We start from the raw sequence: 19,831 nt of genomic DNA, 5'->3' as shown, positions 1-19,831 counted from the left end.
AATTTTTTTCATGGATACAATCTCCAGCTTAAATTCCCAGTCTTCTACGGTGATAGAAAATGTATGTACTTCACACAGAAATATGTTTGATTTTGTACTAACTTAAAAACAATTCACGGAGTATTGAAGAAAAAGTATTATCAAACACTCAAAAAGTGATGGGAGGAATGCTTGCAATTTGTCTAACCACTGGTAGTTGCTCAGGGTAACAGTCCAACCCATCGCTTTTTTGCCCACCATGCCACCTGAGTTTGGATCGAGCCATATGTCAATCAGTCTTGACACTGCTCCAGTGGGAACAGTCCAGCCCAAACTGCCATGTCAAAACCTCCCTGAACTGTAACACAAGCAACCCATTATTTATTACAAATAAAAAGAGCTACCCTGCCAGATTGGTGTTTTCCTGCTACCTGGCAGTAAATTAGCCTATGTTCAATATGAGACTTCGATTCTAGACCTTTGTGTAGAGTGCTAAACACATATACTGCTCTTTGACCTAATAAAAGTCCAGTTCTTCTTAATTCTACACTACTTTTTAGCAGCAAGATTCCACCATTCTTTATACCTCCACTGGGTACCTAATATTGCACAACCCTTGGACCCCGGCACCTGTGTCCTGCTTATGAAGCCAAAACACACACCATCTGCTTTCAAGGCAAGTCATGTAGAGGCGGCCAGCACAAGTAAGAGCAGTGTGTGGTGCGGGGTGGGGGTCGGGGAAGTCGACAGACCCTCTCCTTTGCCCTGGAGCGAAGATCATTCCAGCGCTTTTTTATGTCTATGGAGCGGTGTGCAACTCCAAGCGCATTTATGTTGCTGCATATGGCACCAGATCTTTCTTTTCTCAGACTCCGGCAGAGGGTGTGAGGCACTACCAAATAGCTCCTCGTGGTGGTTGTAGCATTTATCCGTAATTATGTCCAACTCTTTCTCGGAAAACTTCAGCTTTCTCACCTCTCCTTGCTTCCCTTCTTGCTGTCCTTGCTGCTCATGATGTCTCTAGTGCTCAATCAGCAGTGTGGAACAGTGCTGCTGCACCTGAACATGTGCTTGACTTTTGTTCAGGAGTATCCTTGGACACCACTTCCTATTTTGGGGTCCTTCAGCTCAAACAGGAAGTTTTTTCTTTTTTTTAATGTATTTCGCGATTTGCGGGTGCTTTATTGGCCTGTTTAATGCACACTCACAAATAGCGGATGCAAAATGGGTCTTTTTAAAGGGCTCGCTATTTGCGTGACATTAGCGACTCGCAAATAGCGAGGGAGCCAAATAGCGTTGCGAGTCAATACCAACTTGCAATCAGTTGTCTGTGGTGTTTGTAGGTACCAAATTGTGACTCGCTATTTGCGAGTCGCAATTTATCGCAAATAGCGAGTCGCTATTTTCACGGGTCGTACATCTGGCCCTGGGTTCCCAAAGTATGTCTCAGAAGAACAAGTTAAGAACAAGTTACTTACCTTCGGTAATGCCTTATCTGGTACAGACTCTAACCAGCTGCAGATTCCTTACCTTAGAATTATCCCAAGGTGTCAGACTGGATCCGGACATTTATTGTGAGCAGTACCCCTGCGCGCCCGTAGGTGGTGTCATTTGGCTCCGCGTGGCATCTTCCACGCCGGAAATTACATTTGAGGTACCTATATTGGTGCCACCCAGGCATGCTGCCGTCAACTACATTTCATGACTACACTACACTACATGATTACACTGACTACTGGTTTGGAAAACCAGGGCCCTAAAAAGGGAAAGCCCTGTCCCAAGAAATCTGTTCACAGAGCGGGTAGGATGGGTGAGTCTCTACCAAATAAGTTGTTACCAAAGGTAAGTAACTTGTTCAACTGATAGAGACTTCTAGCCCCAGATTCCTTACCTTAGAACAGATACCCAAGCAATACCTCCCTCTGAGGTGGGTCTGCAAACCAATTGTACACGAAGAAGTCCTGAAGGACTGAAGGGGCAAAATGCCCACCCTGACTGACCTGACTGTCCAGGCAGTATAGTTGCGCAAGGAAGCCCACGTTGCCGCCTTGCAGATGTCCAGGACTGGAGCGCTTTATGTTAACGCATTTGCAGCTTTAGCTCTGGCAGAATGAGAAAAAAAACTCTCCGGGGGTTGCTTCTTAGCCAATGCATAGCAGATCTTTACACAGAGCACAATCTCTCGGGAGATGGTCTGTTTCTGCACGACCCGTGCTTTCTTCGCTTCGCCCACCCCAAGCAGAGTTGGTCGTCCAACCGGAACTCTTGTGTGTGGTCAAGGTGTAATGACAACGCTCTTTTTGGGTCCAGGCGGTGAAGTACTTCCTCCTCCTTGGAGGGATGAGGCAGAGCTTAAAAAGTAGGTAGATTGATGGTTTAAATGGAGTGATCACTTTCAGAAGAAGGAAGCCTTTGTAAGAAGCACCAGTTTGTCTGGGTAGATGTACAGGTAAGGAGGCTTGGATGACAAGGCCTGAAGGTTACTGACTCTCTGGGCAGATGTTAAGGTCACCAGGAAGGCTGTCTTGATGCTAGGGAGCCTGAGAGGACAGTTATGAAAGGGATTAAAAGGAGCGTACAAAAGGAATGTCAGGACCAGATTAAGAACCCACTGAGGCATAACAAAGGGAAAAGGAGGAAACATATGTTGCAAACCTACATGCAACAGGGGATTGGAAAAGGAAAGGTTGATCAGGCAACTGCAGAAATGCAGATATCGCAGAAAAAGATTACTTAACAGTGCCCAGAGAAGAGCCTTGCTGAGCAAGGGAAAGAACAAACAGAAGAACTTGAGATAGAGGAGCAGAAAGAGGGTCAACTTGTTTCTCTGCACACCATGCCACAAATTTGCCCCAAAGGCAGGCACATATCGTCTTGGTGGAGGGACCCCTGGCTGCCAGAATAACATTGCAGACTTTGGGAGGAAGGTCGAAAGTTGTCAACTGTAGCAGCTCAATTGCCACACAAGAAGGTGGAGGGTGGACAGGTTCGGGTGGAGAACCCTTCCCTGCTGCTACGACAAAATATCCTCCCGAAGGGGCACCCTGATCAGATGACCGATGGCCAGGCACAGCAGCTCTGGATACCAGACTCTTTATGTCCAATTCAAGGCCAAAAGAATGATTTGGGCCCGGTTGTTACTGATCTTCTTGAGAACTCTGGGCAAGAATGGTTTGGGTTGAAAGGAGTCAAGGAGGCCTGAACAACACTTGAGACTAAAAGCGTCTACAAGCGAGAGCCACCTTGGAAACTCCAGCATGCAGAAATGCTGACATCGTACATTTTCGTCGGTGGCAAACAGATCTAATCAAGGTTCTCTCCACTGATGAAAGAGACCTTGCACCACCTCCGAAAACGAGGAGAGACCACTTGTGATCCGCAAAGCATCTTCAGCTGAGTTAGCTCGCTCTGGCATTCAGAGAACCTGCCAGATGTTGAAGCAGTGAAATGCACTGCTATTCCAGCCATGTCCAGAGACGCAGAGCCTCTTGACAAAAGGTACACAATAACACAATTCCCTTGTTGCTGAAGTACCACAAGGCGGTGGGGTTGATCGTGATCACTTGCATTAGCCTACCCTGGTTGGAGGGGAAAGAGGCCTTCAATTCCAAATGGATTGCTCGAAGCTCCAATAGGTTGATGTGGAGTCCGGATTCCGCTGGAGACCAGAGACATCTGACCTTCACCTCTCCCAGATTGCCACCCCAGCCCAGGATTGATGCAGTTGTCACTACTGTGAGTTCTGGGGAAGGGAGAGGAGTCAACCGCAGACCCAATTGAGGTTCATTAACCATCACTGCAGGTCTTTTGCAGTTCCCTCCGAGATCTGGACCATGTCGGAGAGATATCCCCGATGCTGCGCCAACTGGAACTTCAGGTCCCACTGCAGAACCTGCATATTCCTAAGGGCATGTGTCACCAGCAGGATGCAGGAGGTCATGAGGCCCAGCAGCCTCAGTGAGTCTCACTGAAATCCAGGATAGAGGCTGACACATCGGTTTCATAGCCTGAATATCCTGGACCCGACGTTCGGGAGGATAGATCCATAACTGAACCATGTCCAGAACAGCTCAGATTAAACGAAGCATCTCAGATGGAGTAAGGTGTGACCTTGGCATGCTGATAGTTGAACCCCAGCTAATGCAGGAGGTCAGCCCTAGTCTGGAGGTGGGAGATGACAGCCTGGGGCAAGCCCACCTTCAACAGGCAGTCGTTGAGCTATGGGAAGACTGGCACCCCTGATCTCCGCAGATGAGCTGCAACTACCACCATCACCTTGGTGAACACCGAGGGGTGCTGCTAATGCCAAAAGGTAGCACAGCGAACTGAAAGTGGTTGTGGCCCAATGTGATTTGCAAGTAACGCCTGTGGGCAGGCAGGGCGGGAATGCGGACATATGCGTTCTGGAAGTCCAACGCTACCATCCAGTCTCCTGGGTCCATGGCAGACATGACATGAGCTAGAGGGAGCATTTTGAACCAAGCCTTCTGGAGAAAGAAGTTGAGAGAGCGCAGGCCTACGAAAGAACAAAGGCCACGGTCCTTCTTGCGCACCAGAAAGTAGCAGGAATAACAACCACAACCCACTTCTGGGGCTGGCACCCTCTCCATGACCTCTTTGGCCAAAAGAGCTGTCACGAAGAGATAGGTGGTCCTCTGCCAGCCTGTCAAAAGTAGGTGGCATGGAGGGAGGGTTAGTCATGAAGGGGAGGGAGTAGCCCCTTGAGACAATCTACAAAACCCACCTGTCTGATGTTATGGACTGCCAGCCGAGGAGGTCATGGCGAATCCTGCCTCCCAATGGGTGCCCATGATGGTACGCGGGCAGACTAGGAGGGCTTGGAGGCTGCAGCTGTTGGTGGGTTTGTGGACTGACCCAACCGCTGGCCACCCGACCCATGGCATTTCAGAGCCCCGGTCAACCAAACCGCTCTGCCTAGTGAGTCGGTAGTGTCTAGTCCACAGCGAATGGCGAACTTAGCTGTGTCTCTCAAATCAGCAACAGCCTGTGAGAGCACAGCCTGGCCCTCCTCCGGAATCATTGGCATCACCTGTGCAACCGTGTCCCACAAACCTTTGGAGTAGCAGCCCAAAAGGAACGCAGTGTTCACTGGCCGCAAAGCCAAGCTGCCAGAAGAAAACATTTTCTTATTGAAATTATCCAGCTTCTTGGATTTGTGATCCGGCAGGGCCCTAGGGAATGCGCCAGGGTTAATATGTGAAGTGGAGTCTTGGACCACCAAGCTCTCCAGGTGGGGCCCCCGTGCTAAGCTTGGACCAAGTCCCAAGCAAGACGTCATTAAGCTGAAAGGGAGGAGCGGGTTGGACACTCCTGACTTCAGCAACCCTAGCACCACCAACACAAATGAAGCTCTCTACTCTGTAGCCATGTTAGGGGGAGAAAGCATACCAGCATCTGGAGAGGTGTCCAGTCAACTGGCTTCACCCAGATCCTCATATCAGGCTTCACCCAGCTCCTCACACCAGTCTTCATAAGAGGGAGCTTAATTTGTGATTGTGGTGCGGAGGGCTACTGAGGTCCTGGACCTTAATTTGCCCTTGGTGGCAGTCAAGACTAATGTAGTGACAGAAGTGCTTCAGCCAGGAAGTGTCCCCATCAGAACTGCTCCTCCTTTTTAACTTACTGACGTCCTGCTTGGGACTTGGTCCAAGCCCAACACAGGGACTCCTGTGAACCGGACTATGGCCTTCCACCACCACCCCGCTCCAGGCGACCTAAACGTCCTCACCCAACAAAACACCCTGAAGATCTAGCTGGTCCAAGACTCCACTTTACATGTAAACCCCGGGCGCATTCCCAATGGCCCGTCGGGGCGGGAATCCAAGAAGCTGGATAATTTTGGAAAGAAAATGTTTTCTTCCGCCAGCTTGGCATTGCGGTTGGTGAACACCGCATGCCTTTTGGGCCGCTACTCCCACATTGTGTGTGACGCAGTTGAGCAGGTGGTGCCAACGGTTCCTGAAGAGACCTAGGTTGTGCTTTCTCAGGCTGTTGCTCAAGGGAGAGACGCAACTAAGTTCACCATTCGCTGTGGACTAGACACCACCTACTCACTAGGCAGAGCGGTTTTATGGACAGGGGCGCCACACCTTGTTGAGTACAAGTGAACTCGCTAGCTGGCGTAAACACTTTAATGTAGACTATTCAATTGGTGGGTAGGAAAAATTGTTCTGTACAGCATTTAACACCAACGCGGCAGGCAGTGCATACAAATGGCTATTTGTTACCATCACAATGTGAAGATACTTTCTTCAGAAAGTAAGAAATCTGTAATTTTTCTACTAATTCCAACAAGAGAGTTTAGCCAGTAGTTTGAGGACAGATTGTTGTTTACCCCACTTTCTTACAGACCTGTTTTAGACACTCAATACCATTAAAATATTTGAGCATATTCCACATTGAGGTATCTTCACACTCCAGTCATGTATTTGACTGATTCAAGGGTAGCAACTGTGACCACAACAAAGATTGATTTTTCGACATGGACCATTATCAGTATAAAGGTTTCTATTGTAACTCTCCAGAAAGAGGTAATTGAGGAGGCTACTAAATGAGAAGGGGCATAGCTAGAGGACTCTACTAAACAGCTCTCCCTTGCCATCAAAGTTTAGATATGCCAGAAATGGCAGCAGGTGAGTTGAAAAAGGCCATCTTCTTACTCTTCCTAAAACATCTTGTGCCATTGCCAATTGATCTCCAACTGGAAGAGTGTCAGGTCTGAAAACAAGAATAAAAGTGTTATCACAGGCCGTCAGTGGATGGTACAATCTAAGGTTCAGGTTAGAATCTGTAACATTTCCCACCCAAATGTCCTTGACAGTAAAAGTACATCTTTGTAAAACTGTGCATGTAACAGGAAGGACTCCAGACACTGTTTCAACAAGGGCATCCAGTAATATATCTAGTAACTTTGAACACGTCCGTAGCGTGCAACCATTTCAAGATAAAGAGCATCTCATGCTCGCCCAGGATTTTTTTTTAAGACAACCTGTTATTAAAGGTGATTCTGAAAGACACTTTGCTTGCTATATCAGTTCAATATGTCCATCCTCGTTGGTCACAGTTTATAGTGGAAGGGGAATCGTGGCAATTTATCTGAATTTTTGGTTGCCTTAAATTAGCCCCAAGGGCTTTCACATAGATCTTGACATTAGAGTAAACATCTGCTGGACTGAGAGGTCCCAGGCTTCATAACTAACTGACCAACATTTTAATGATGGTTTAGGATCAATCTTTCCTAGACATAAGCTTAGTTAGTACAATTACCCTGCTGAAGGCATTACATTTCATGATAAGCCTAGTGATATACGTCAGAATTTAGGGCCCTATTTAGAGTTTGCAGGACGAGATACTTCATCAAAGCATGGCGGACATCCCATCATCTGTCTTAAAAGTAACATAGGCTATAATGCACTTGTAATGCAGCGGACAGGACATCTGCCAATCTTGTGAGGAAGTACCCAGTTTGTCAAGCTCCAAACAAGACCCTGAAGGCCAGATGTACGAAGAATGTTTGCGGTCGCAAACAATTTGCTAACCCAAAAGTGTTTTTTCTTAAGTACAAATCACAAATTGTGATTCAGTAACAAGTTAACAAATCACAATCTGGTTTTGCAACCCAATACAGATTTGGTATTTCGAAGGTGCATGTTTAGGACGATCAGTCATAATACCGAATCACAGTGGTATGTATTATTGTTTCGCAACAGAATTCCAGGTGCAAAACAATAATCTATTTTACCACCAATTCAGAGATGGTAAGCCATTGGTGAATGGGAGGGTCCCCGAGGGACCCCTTCGTGAATTTAGAATTTGTTTTTTTGTAAGAGTAAGTAGTGGTCCTATGGAGGTACACTTTTCATTTTTTGTTTTTTTTCAGAGGAATCTAGTTCTTCTCTAAGGGAAACGGGTTGCATTTAAAAATTGACTTTATTTAAAAGCAATCACAGACTTGATGGTCTGCTGACCTCAGCAGGCCACGATCCCTGTAAAGGCTGTGGTTACAAGTGGGTTGCAATTTGCAAGCTACCTCATTAATATTCATGAGGTAAGTCGAATTCCGAAACACTAGGAATCCACAATTTGCATACCAACCTATTAGTACATAGGTCGGTTCGCAAATTACCACAGTGGTCACGAAAATACTGGTCGCAAATTGCGACCAGTATTTTGCGACCAGTCCTTAGTATATCTGGTCTTTAGTCAGTGTTTCTTCTACGGGGCCGATTCCGATCCGGGTCGGTAAGTACTCAGACCGAGTCGGATCCGGAGTGTTTTCTGACCGAGCCGGACCCCTACAGTCTGACCGAGCGAGTACGATGCGCACGTATGCTGTCGGACTCGGTTCGGTCGGACTCCCATAGAAGTCAATGGGAGCCAGTTGAACGATGAGTACATGCGCTTCCATTGACTGAATGGGTACATCTCGAACAAGTGCGCCCCCTACAGTGGGTACGCCGTACATGACATGTGTCTCCCCCTGTGTGCGAGTCGTACAGCTGCGGGTGTCGGGGGTCCGACGCGGACCCCCGAAGTCCGACTCCGGGAGCTTTTGCGAGCCGGACACTCCAGCTCGCACAGGCTGTCCGACGCGTGCATCGTACTGGCTCGGTTGTGAATCGCATACCCTTGCACGCCGCGGTTAGCTTACGACCGAGACGTACGGAGCGGTTCGGACCCGGAAACGACTCGGTGGCTGATTTTCATGTAGCTCGCATCGTACTGGCTCGCTCGTACAGCTGTACGAGTCGGGCGGAAAAGACGCGTACGGCTCGTAGTTTTTCCGGCCGGATCGCGTTTGGTGCCCTTCCGACCCAGATCGGAATCGGCCCCTACGTGTTAAGATGCCTTTGACTTATTCCTGACTTAGGCTTCCAGCAGATTGAGAAGCACGCAAAGAAAGAATTATGCAAACTTCGCTCTTCAAAACATTTCTCCATAAAAGTCTTGCCCATTGTTAATGGCCTACTCCCAAGCTCAGGCTACTGCAGCAAGGTGTCCTTTGGTACTCCATAGTCTCTTTTTCAGCAGAACCTTAATGTACATATGATGGAACTTTTGGATCGCTTATTGGCAGAGTGGTGTTGTCCGTGATCTTGAAAATGTTTAATGTAATGGCAGTCCGTTATATCAACGTTAGGCAGTTCATGTTGTACAGTCTCACTTTTGCCTCCATTGACATCTATTAGTTCAAGCTTTCAGATTTAGGGAGTGTTTAATGTGGTCGTATTAGTACTTTAAGTATCTCAGAGATACCCACACACAAGTGTCTCCATCCAATGTTTTTCAGCTGTATCAATACAAGGCAGGATCCTTTTATGACAGATTCACTATTCAGCCACAAAGTTTAGCTTACCATTTGCTCAGTCCAATCTTAATTTCATGTCTTCTTCGCCTTCTAAGAGACATACTTTTCCTTCTCCTATTATGGCCACAAGAATAATTCCATCCTCTCTGATTGCAGGAGGACTAGGCATACTAGTTCAGCCATGTTCAGGGGTTCTTTGGATCTTCTGAAATGTTTGTTTGAAGTTGTAAGTTACATATCGAAATCCTAGGGTCCATGAATATGGAAGTCTTACATAGAAGTTCGAAGCAAGTGAGCTAAGAGGGTATCAATTGGCACATAGTTCCCTTTCAGAGCTTCTTAAAGTTATCCATTACTTTTTTTTTTTTTTAAGTGCTCTGTCTGTGGAAAATGTTAGTCCTCTTGGTTGGTCAATGTCATATTGTTGGTTACTTGGTCTATATCTTTAGAAACCGTCAGTCATCCTTGCCACCAACGTCAAAGTATTTCAACCTTCGGGAAGGACATTCTATTTTGCAGTTCCCCAAGCACAAGGGCCTCTAGACACTCCTTAAGCAGACATTTAGCTTTTTCTTTTACAAATGTGAATTGGCAGCTTTGAAAATTCCTCTAGAATGACTGTTAGTAAAGGAGTTTGTTTTCAGACAAAGCTGCGGTTCATAACCTTTTGACTTCTGTGCATCCTTTAAGAGGATCCATAGACCCCACTCGGAGTCATTATTGGAAGCTAGAGACCCAAGCCTAACCAATTTCTAGGATTTAAACCTCAAAACAATACACAAAAATACAAAACAAGTATACACCAAACAAATGCTCAAATATTGAAATATTTTGTTCAATTCACAATAATATATAGGAAAGGATTTCCCATTTTAACTTTGCTTCTTTATTTGTATATACTTAAATCATTTTGGTGTATGAATTTTAGTATTTAATTTTGTAAAACAGCCATGGACCTCCAGTGTAAGCCTTGCAGATCTCAAGGGGTCCTCGGTTCACAGGTTAAGAATCACTGAAATACAGGACGAATATATCTTTGCTACTGAACTTTTTTCAATTTAGCACTAGGAGCTCAATTTATTTATGTATAATAGCACTATGTTCACTTTCTTGAACAAGATGTCACCCTTCAGAATGTATGAGGACAGATCATTGTATATAACTATGTTCAAGCCATAGCATCCAGTTTTAATGTCACATTGGTGCGCTGTATCAACAAGGTAAACCTGATAGGTCTTGTTGGTATATAATTTTAAGCTTATTTGGCAAGAGGTAGTTCCAAGAGTATGCAGTGGCTGTGGGGATGGGGTAAAGTTGTTCAACTTGTGTCAATGGCTTCTGTTAGAATAGACAATTGGGCTTTGAAGATGTGTATTATTGTAGTCTTTGTAAAGTGCCTTAACAGGGACATTTTACAAAAGGCACCTCATAACAGTCATATTTATATAAATTCCATGAATGTGTATTTATGTTTATGTTATGTTTATGTTTCAGGAGGAGGGGTGAGATTGTGACAGAATGTACTTCTGTCAGAGGTGGACAAGCCACTGAAAGATTGAGGCGGGTGCCTGACTTTGTCCGGCTTGAGGTCCTCTTGGAGCATCGAGCCAAAAAGGAGCAGAGCTTTTTAGTTGTTTCTGCCTGTCATCCATGCTCTACTCTTATGATCAGTGAGTAAAATTATAAGCATTAACATCTGAGTCAAAAAGGAGAGATAAATAGATACCGATTTCGTGAGTGATCTGTACAAAGTAAACCTGGAATGAATCCAACTCCCAGCTTAATCATTTGTATTATCTTAGGAAAATATTTTATTTCACTGATCCTCCTTTTACTTTATTATCACATATGAAAGCATCTTGAAATGTGTGATTTCAGAATACAAGTTGTACAAAAACATATTGTATTTGATTTAATAGACTATAATGTTGCCATATCTATAGGAATCTGGGTGGCATACAGGGTGCACAAGACAACTGACTTGCTTCTTAGGTCACTAATGGCATTTTACGTGATGCTTCCTGCATGATTTACATGGTAACCATTTTCAGGGCTCTGATCGGGCATGGGATCTGAGAGCCAAGTCAGACCCTTGGCTCGGCTCTGGCTCAGTGCTTCCTGTTCATTTGTTGGATCGCCCACCTCCACTTCTGTCCCTGAAGATTCTGGGACACAGTGTGATAAAAACAAACTTCTGAGGAGGAGTAAAGTTGATGGACTGAGTGTACATTGGTCCTGCAAGTTCCCACATACGAATCGCTGAAACTGTTGCCCAATATGAGATTAATTTTTTTACTTGCATCATCTCACTCTACCCAAAGGGACGACCATTCACGAACTCCCAACCTTGATCTGAGGGATGCGTACCCCAAATGGAGGTAAATGTACAATCTATGGAGAGAGAACCACAGCCAAATAGATGGTTGAGTGGACTGACATGACTGAGGTGGATTACTGTCTGGGACTGTGGGGAAGGAACGATGGCCTGCTTGTGATTGCCTCAGAAGGGGGGGAGGGCAGTAGGAAGCCAGAGCCTCCACCACTCTAGAAAGGTATGTGCTGAGAGAAACTCTTGAGTCTATTCAGCGGGGGAGTGGTTGTGAGGCTGCAATAGCGCAGGGTACAGCACAGGAAGAGGCTGCACTGTTTCTAAGGACTACACTGCGTGTTGCAAAATATAGCCCCTAAACATCAAGCCGTATCTGGAGGATGGAGGTACGGATTCATGAAGGGCTGCAGGATCAGCCTATGCTATGAGGCGTATCTTCAACTCAAGGTGACTGAGGCTAGCCCTCAAAGGGGGAGACTTGAAATTTCACTCAAAAAAGCTAAAGACTCCTACCAATAGAAGAGTTTGAGGGGCAGCAGTGCACTCGCAATGTCTGTGCCAACTACCTTATAGCCATCCTCCAGTCTCTCTAGCTCTCCAGTAGCTGCACTCTCAGTCTAGACTGGTACCCAAAAATGAGGCGCAAAGATTTCAAAGAATGCCCATGTTTATTTGCATGCTACTCCACATGAGCTAAACTCATCACCACTGTCCCAACTACTTGCAGCCTTTCCACTACTTGCCTTATCTCACAGTATGGTAGTGACACACTCAGTCCAAAATGATTCCCAGAAAAAGTCTAAATGATGCCAGGATTTCTGTGCAATTAACTTACCTACAATGTACATTTGCTTTCAGTGATATGGTAGGTTCCAGGAGGCTAGTGTTAATAGAAGTTGTGAGAAGGTAGGCTTCTTTCTGAGTCTGCACAATGGGTTGTAAATTTGCTGGTACCCTTCTTCACATCATGATGTGAAGTCGCTCAATGCTGGGAAGGGCCAGATTCTTTTTCAGGTCTGCAAGTTGAATATGATGATGGTAATGAGGATTTACAGAGCACAAACTACGAGTTGACCAAGGGGCCAGCAGTGTTGATGCGGGGATCTTGCAGCGGTGCAGAGTAGTTTTCACAAATATATCAATGTCTGTGTGTGCATTTCGACTGCAGATGTGTCGGATGCACAAATATGCATGACATATGTGGAAAAATGGCAAAACCAAAGGGGATGATGGACAGCCAGGCTGTCTTGAATCCAGTGGCAAAGTGAGCAAGGAACCCACGTCTGGGCATACCCTGCCAACTTAGGGCTGATGACGGCTGATTAGCCAGAAACCGGTCCCAGGATGCTTGTTTCCGGTCAAGGGAAGACATGGCTTGGCAGTTAGGGCTGGACTGTTCCCATGAGGCACAGGGTCAGACTGATTTGCATTTGGCCATGTCTGAACTGGGGTGGCGGAGTGAGCTAAAGAATGATGATGGATTGAACCCAGATCAGTTGACTGGGGGTGAGTGCTTACAATGTTCAACACTCCGTACATCATCCCCTTTGGTTTTGCTCTGTTCGCACTAAGTTGGCAGGGTATACCCAGACGTGGGTCCCTTGCTCACTTTGCCACTGGATTCAAGTTAGCCTGGCTGATGAAGTCTGATTAGCCAGAAACCGGTCACAGGATGCTTGTTTTCGGTCCAGGGAAGACATGGCTTGGCAGTTCAGGCTGGACAGTTCCCATGAGGCACAGGGTCAGACTGACTTGCATATGGCCATGTCTGAACTGGGGTGGCGGAGTGAGCTAAAGAATGATGATGGATTAAACCCAGATCAGTTGACTGGGGGTGAGTGCTTGCAATGTCCAACACTCTGCCCATTCTCCCCTTTGTTTTTTCTTTGTTCGCCCTAAGTTGGCAGTGTATGCCCAGACGTGGGTCCCTTGCTCACTTTGCCACTGGATTCAAGATAGCCTGGCTGATGAGGGTTATGAACCTGAAACCGGTCCCATGATGCTTGTTTCCGGTCCAGGGAAGACATGGCTTGGCAGTTCGGGCTGGACTGCTCCCATGAGGCACAGGGTCAGACTGATTTGCATATGGCCATGTCTGAACTGGGGTGGCGGAGTGAGCTAAAGAATGATGATGGATTAAACCCAGATCAGTTGACTGGGGGTGAGTGCTTGCAATGTTCAACACTCCGTCCATCATCCCCTTTGGTTTTGCATATGTGAAAAAATACCACATACCCATTACAGGGTTCAGTCCATATGTGAGCAGTCCTGGAAATGGGTATATGGTGCGAAAAGTACTCACCTGTGAATCGCCGCAAACAGAGTCTTAATCCTCAGCTTAAAGATCTTGCTGTGAAGGGGGGACCTAGAGAATGGGATCCACATCAAAATCTGCCTAGAATAAGAGGAAAGGGGTGAGTACACACCCCAAATCCTCCATCACCGCCACCTTGAAGCAGGCAGTCACACTGTTGCTGTCCGCTTGTGGTTCAGGCAACTAGTAATACAGAAGGCGGTGCAGCTTCCCTGTATCACCCTATAGCGGCTGCCTTTCTCCGACCGTGAACCAGGAGGTCTGCTGGTTGTCTGGCTGGTCCAGAAGAGGTCTTCGCAATGTTACTCCACCAGACTTGTTATACTGCGGTCGGACTGCCGAGCTCACCGCACGCGGACCGCCACCACTGATATGGAGGGCCACGGGACCGCCAAACTCGTAATAAGACCCTAAATAAAATCTTGTTGCCAAATTCTGAATGAGTAAAATGGTGCAGGGAGCCTTGGGATAGCACTAGATTGAAGGTGTTGCAATAGTCAATATGTGACATAATGACTGCCTGAACAACTAAACAGCAGAGGACGGAAGGGAGCAAAAGAAGAACTCTACGAAGTATCTGCACATACAAGTAACTGTACTGATTTGTTTTTGTGTAACAAAAAAGCATTCAAGTATACTCCCTTGTTATTTAGGAGTTGTAGCATCATCCAGTTTCAGGTGATAAAAGCTCCGCCATAGAACTGCATCTATGTCTTATTGCCATTCAGCTTTAGAATGGCCTATAGTAAAGAATTTATGTTCATCCAGCTGGCAACAGCAGTCAAACAAACATGGAAATTGGCAGAGCTGGCCAACAGAGTATCTACAAAAGAAACCACCTCTTGCATACTGTCGGCATAACCAATCAGGGAGAAACCAAAACCCTGAGTAAGTTCATTTACAGGGCTACATACTTTTTAAAGACTGGAAACTTTGAAGACAGAAATGTTTTAGTGTGGTTCCTTTTGCATCAGTCCCTTTAGAGGCCCAAGTTTATTTTGGTGTTTCTTTCCCCACATTTGCTGATATAGTAGAAAAATGTTCAGGAACGCTTTTCTTCACAGTGTGTGACGTGTTATTTTCTATTTTTAACAGGTGAATTGATAATTAACTTCTGAAAATAACAACTAATGTTTATAATACAAGGATAATAACTCCAGTTATCCTACCCAAAACTTAACATACCTTGCTGCTACTACTTGGGTTATTCCCCCCGCCCCCAATAATCCTCTCCTAATTTGCCCTTAGCACCCACAAGCTACCCAATTCACTCCCCTTTGAATCCTCTGCTAACTTATGTACTTGCCATCATTGCTCACTGCTCCATTGCTAGGAGGCTAGGTTCGCACTTTATTTTTCATGATTCATACTTTCTCATGCATTGATCTCTAAGGAATCATTACTAAGAATTCCTGTGGTGAATAAACTGATCACTCGGATGAAGTTAAGTTGAATGGTTCATGTGCAAAAGTAATGTTTATGGAAACAAGTCAGCTCTATGAAATGGATAACTTCGTGCCTCAGTGTCTGTTGTCCTTCTTTGCTGAGAATGCATTTGGCATTCTTGTACTTGATCCTGCTTGTTGCATAAATGTTTTCTTTCAAATATATGGTTCTCTCTCAGTTTCTATATATTCTAAATGCTCTCCACAATAATTAGTACTCGTTTGAATGGCAAGTTCCTTTTATTTAAAAATTGTCCAGCTTGTCTAGTTGGTTCCACCACCCCAAACATACAAAGGCTCATTATATAATGATACTTGCACCTCCTACACTTGCATCAATAAAGACCTACTTTTTTGGGGTTGGAATTTCATATGTCCTTATATTTATTGGGATTGTTTGCTAAATATATCTGCCTTCAGAATAACTGCAACTGTCAGACAGTCTGTCAATCAGTCACTTTTTATTTAGGTTTTAATTTTGTATTGTATTGCTCAAGTAGCACTCCATAAAGAAGTCAGTTAAGTGAAACTCCGATATATATTTTCATAATCTTCACATGACACAAATTGAGTGTTGATGGAAAATTGCAGGTGTCAGAAAAAATCAGTATAATGAGCGTCAAAAAACCTCTAGGATGAGTAAACAAATCATGGCTCTTGAAACCACTCTACTATGCACTGTGTTCTCACAAAAAATTTGATTTGCGATGTCATAAGTGTTCTTATAAATACTGTTATTATACATGGTATAAGTGAGATAATATAAAACAGTATAAGCAGTGCATGGAGAAGACGCGAGTTATAGTTACTGTAGTGTGGCTACCGAGTTAAATACAGTGTGCATCGAGGTGAGCGAGTTATAATAATTCGAAGGTGTTGTGTAAATGATACATTAATGGTATAGTTATAAGTTTAGCAATTGAAATTTTTGTGTACTTTACATTTTCCTTGTTGATAAAGAATAAATATAATTAAATAATAATTTAGAGATGGTGCGTAAATTTTAAATCTAGGGTATAACTATAATTGAAGAATTTTTATTGTTTGCGTATTTCAAGTTTGTATTATATAGAAAGAATAAATAAAATTTCCAAACTATAGCAAAGGTTTAACCGTTGTTTTTTTCATAGAATTTTAATGCTTTTTAAAAACTTTGTAATGATTTTTGTTAAATTGTAGAGTTTACTGTTGTCGAGTGCAAAGTCACTAAGTAGAGTGTGGTAGAGTAGAGTGGGGGAGAGTGTCTTAAAGTGTACTGTCATACAGTATAGTGTCATAGAGTGGAGTAAGGTAGGGTGGAATGTGGTACAGTGAAGTGGTGTAAAGTGGAATAGCGCACAGTGGCGAGAACTAGAGTGGAGTGGGGTGGAATAGCGTAGAGTAGAGTGGTGTACAGTAGAATAGTAAACAGTGGAGTTGCAAAGAGTAGAGTGGTGTACAGTGTAGTATGTAATAGCATGCAGAGGAGGAACATGCAGTGGAGTGTTCTAGAGTTGCAAAAATTGAGTTAGGTAGTAGTGTTCCCCAAAATGGGAAAAAAACCGCACATCAATTTAACAAGGTTATCCTAAACAGTGAAGCAGTATATATAGTGGCGTCAACAATATAGTAAAATGAATCAGGGTGCTAGTAAACTGTAAGCACTTACTACCTAAAAGTGCAGTTGGGTAGTCGACAAACGACCAACCAGTACATATATTAGAAAAAACCAGCTATCAAGCACACCCTTATACCAAATTGTATATAGCAGTCCATCTGAATGTACACGTTATAAAGAAGAGTGTCCAATCCGAACTGACGAACACACCAAATTGTATAGTGTGAAGCGTAAAGAAACCGGAAAAGAGTAATCCGGCAACAAACATCCAGCGTCTGGTAATGCGAAAAACAGAGTCTGTTTTTCGCGTTACCAGACGCTGGATGTTTGTCTATACTTCTATATCGCCTTATATTTGGTTTGAATTTTGCTTATTACGTGATTGCTTTGGAGACTCTTATGTGATTGGACAACCCACCTATATTAATGTATTGGAATGGTGGACCCAAAGTATGGATTTTTGAGCCTTGAAAAAGTCATTGTACCGATTAAGTACAGACGAAACACGTGTTGGCTGGGCTGCATCTGATATTGGACGCTAGTACCACACTTCTTGGAGCTGTATTCATTATTGGACGATTGTACCACATCTCTTGGATATCATTTTCAATAAAGAGGAACAACTTGAACATAACAGAGGACCATTGCATCCTGTCCAGTGTATACGATTGGATTACTAACTTTTCAGAGACACTTTTCTTTATAACGTGTACATTCAGATGGACTGCTATATACAATTTGGTATAAGGGTGTGCTTGATAGCTGGTTTTCTAAAATAATGAGTGTTCTAGGGTTGACTGGCATACACTGGAGTGTGGTACAGATATAGCATATAGTGGAATGGCGTAATGTGTAGTGGCGTACTGGCAGAAAGTGCTGTGATGTAGAGTGGAGTGGAGTGGAATATAGTGAAATAGCGTAGAGTTGAGTGTCGTACAGTGAAATAGTGTTGAGTGTAGTATGGCAGAGTGGACTGACGTAGAGTAGAGTTTAGAGCTATAGAATGGAGGGATGTACAGTGTAATAGCGTACAGTGGATTGACATGGAGTGGCGTATAGCGGAGTAGCGTAAAGTGTAGTGGCATACAAAAGAGTAGCATACAGTGCAGTGATGTACACTGACATGGAGTACAGTGGAGTGGCATGAAGTGGAACAGTATAGAGTGTAGTGTTGTAGAGCGGAGCAGCGTACAGTGCAGCAACGTACAGTGAAAGGGGGTACAGTGTATTGGGGTACACTGGAGTTTCATAAAATGGAGTGTCGTAGATTGTAATTGCGTACTGTGTAGTGATGTAGAATGGAGAGATGTAGAGTGGAGTGAGGTAGAGTGGATTAGCGTAGAGTGGACTTGCCTGTAGTAGAGGGTAATAGCGTAGAATGGAGTGCCAAACACTGTAGTTGCATACTACTGTACGTAATTGGTGTGTGGTAATTGAAACAGATATAGTGTGAACGTGTGTTTACAGATGTAGATGTAATGTTTCAGGAAAATAGATTATTTGGTGTAAATGGTAATTTTTGTTAGTATGTGTGAATAGTGTAATTAGTGTTAAAGTTATAATTTAGAAAAGAATTTGCTTTATATAGTGCAGCGCTATACCTCTGTAAGTTAAGGGCATAACACAGTACATGTGCATGATAAGGTATTGGAACATTGGAACGTTGGAAGCTCCATTGAAAACAATGGAGTGCTCCGGGCTTATAATGGCTGGTATAAGCCCAGAGCCCCAACATTCCAATGTTTCTTTGTTCACAGCTCTGGCTGTGAACAAAGGCTTCAGGGAGCCTGAGGGGATTTCAATCCCCTCGCGCTCCCTGAAGGCTTTGTTTAATTTGTTAGAACATTCTGCCCTCTAGTGGCAGAATGTTCTAATAGCCTTATAGCCCTTCGTAGCAGGGCTATACGGCTATTAAAGTCCCGCTGCTTTGTTAAACGATGCAGCGGACCTTTAATAGCCGGTATAGCCCGCTACGGCGGGCTATAAGGCTATATTAGAACATTAGAATGTTGGAAGCTCCATTGAAAACAATGGAGTGCTCCGGGCTTATAATGGATGGTATAAGCCTGGAGCTCCAACATTCCAATGCTTCTTTGTTCACAGCTCTGGTTGTGAACAAAGGCTTCAGGGAGCCTGAGAGGATTTCAATCCCCTCGCACTCCCTGAAGCTTTTCTTTTATTTGTTAGAACATTCTGCCCTCTAGTGGCAGAATGTTCTAATAGCCTTATAGCCCTTCGTAGCTGGGCTATACCGATGCAGCGGGCCTTTAATAGCCGGTATAGCCCGGTACGGCGAGCTATGAGGCTATAGTGTGTGATAGGTAAATGGCTGTGTTTACCAAAAGTAAAAGGCAGTCATGTCGTTTTCAGTACATTTTGTCTGCATTCTAGGTTAGGGTCTTAGATCTAGGTAAGTAGTAGTTGTTCCCCACCTATTACCACTTTCTTAATATGTTAAGAAACACCTGTATAATGTTCTATATATTTTTACAGCAGTTTAGGGAGAACTAAACATTTAAAAAACAAATGTAAGTAGTGTGGTAATTTTGAGGTGTTACTATGGTACTGCGTAGACTTTTTTTACTGAAGATTTAAATATGTTAAAAATGGAAAATAAACTAGCACACTACAAATGTAAAATATAGTGTCCTACAGTGTATTTTAATTTCCTAAAAATATTTGATTCACACTGATGTATTATCCTTCAATCTTTATTTTCTTATTATACTCCGCAGTAGCCAACGCGGACCACAAATATTTTTGTAATTGTCTGTTGTGGAAGGTTCTTTCACAACAAAGAGAATCAAAAGGGTCTGGTTCTCTGTTGGTCAACGCACCA

General features: G+C 44.2%; 1 protein-coding gene across 5 annotated transcripts in view; it reads right to left on the bottom strand.

Annotated features, from left to right (window-relative positions):
- Positions 1-19,831, bottom strand: part of FAM169A (family with sequence similarity 169 member A) — a 385,897-nt gene that overhangs the window by 208,303 nt on the left and 157,763 nt on the right. The gene's annotated exons all lie outside the window — the stretch shown is intronic.

The sequence above is a fragment of the Triturus cristatus genome, chromosome 2_1 (genome assembly GCF_964204655.1).
Source record: "Triturus cristatus chromosome 2_1, aTriCri1.1, whole genome shotgun sequence".
NCBI lineage: Eukaryota > Metazoa > Chordata > Amphibia > Caudata > Salamandridae > Triturus > Triturus cristatus.
Note: the sequence above shows the minus strand (reverse complement) of the source record. Positions and strands in the feature narration are given on the sequence as shown.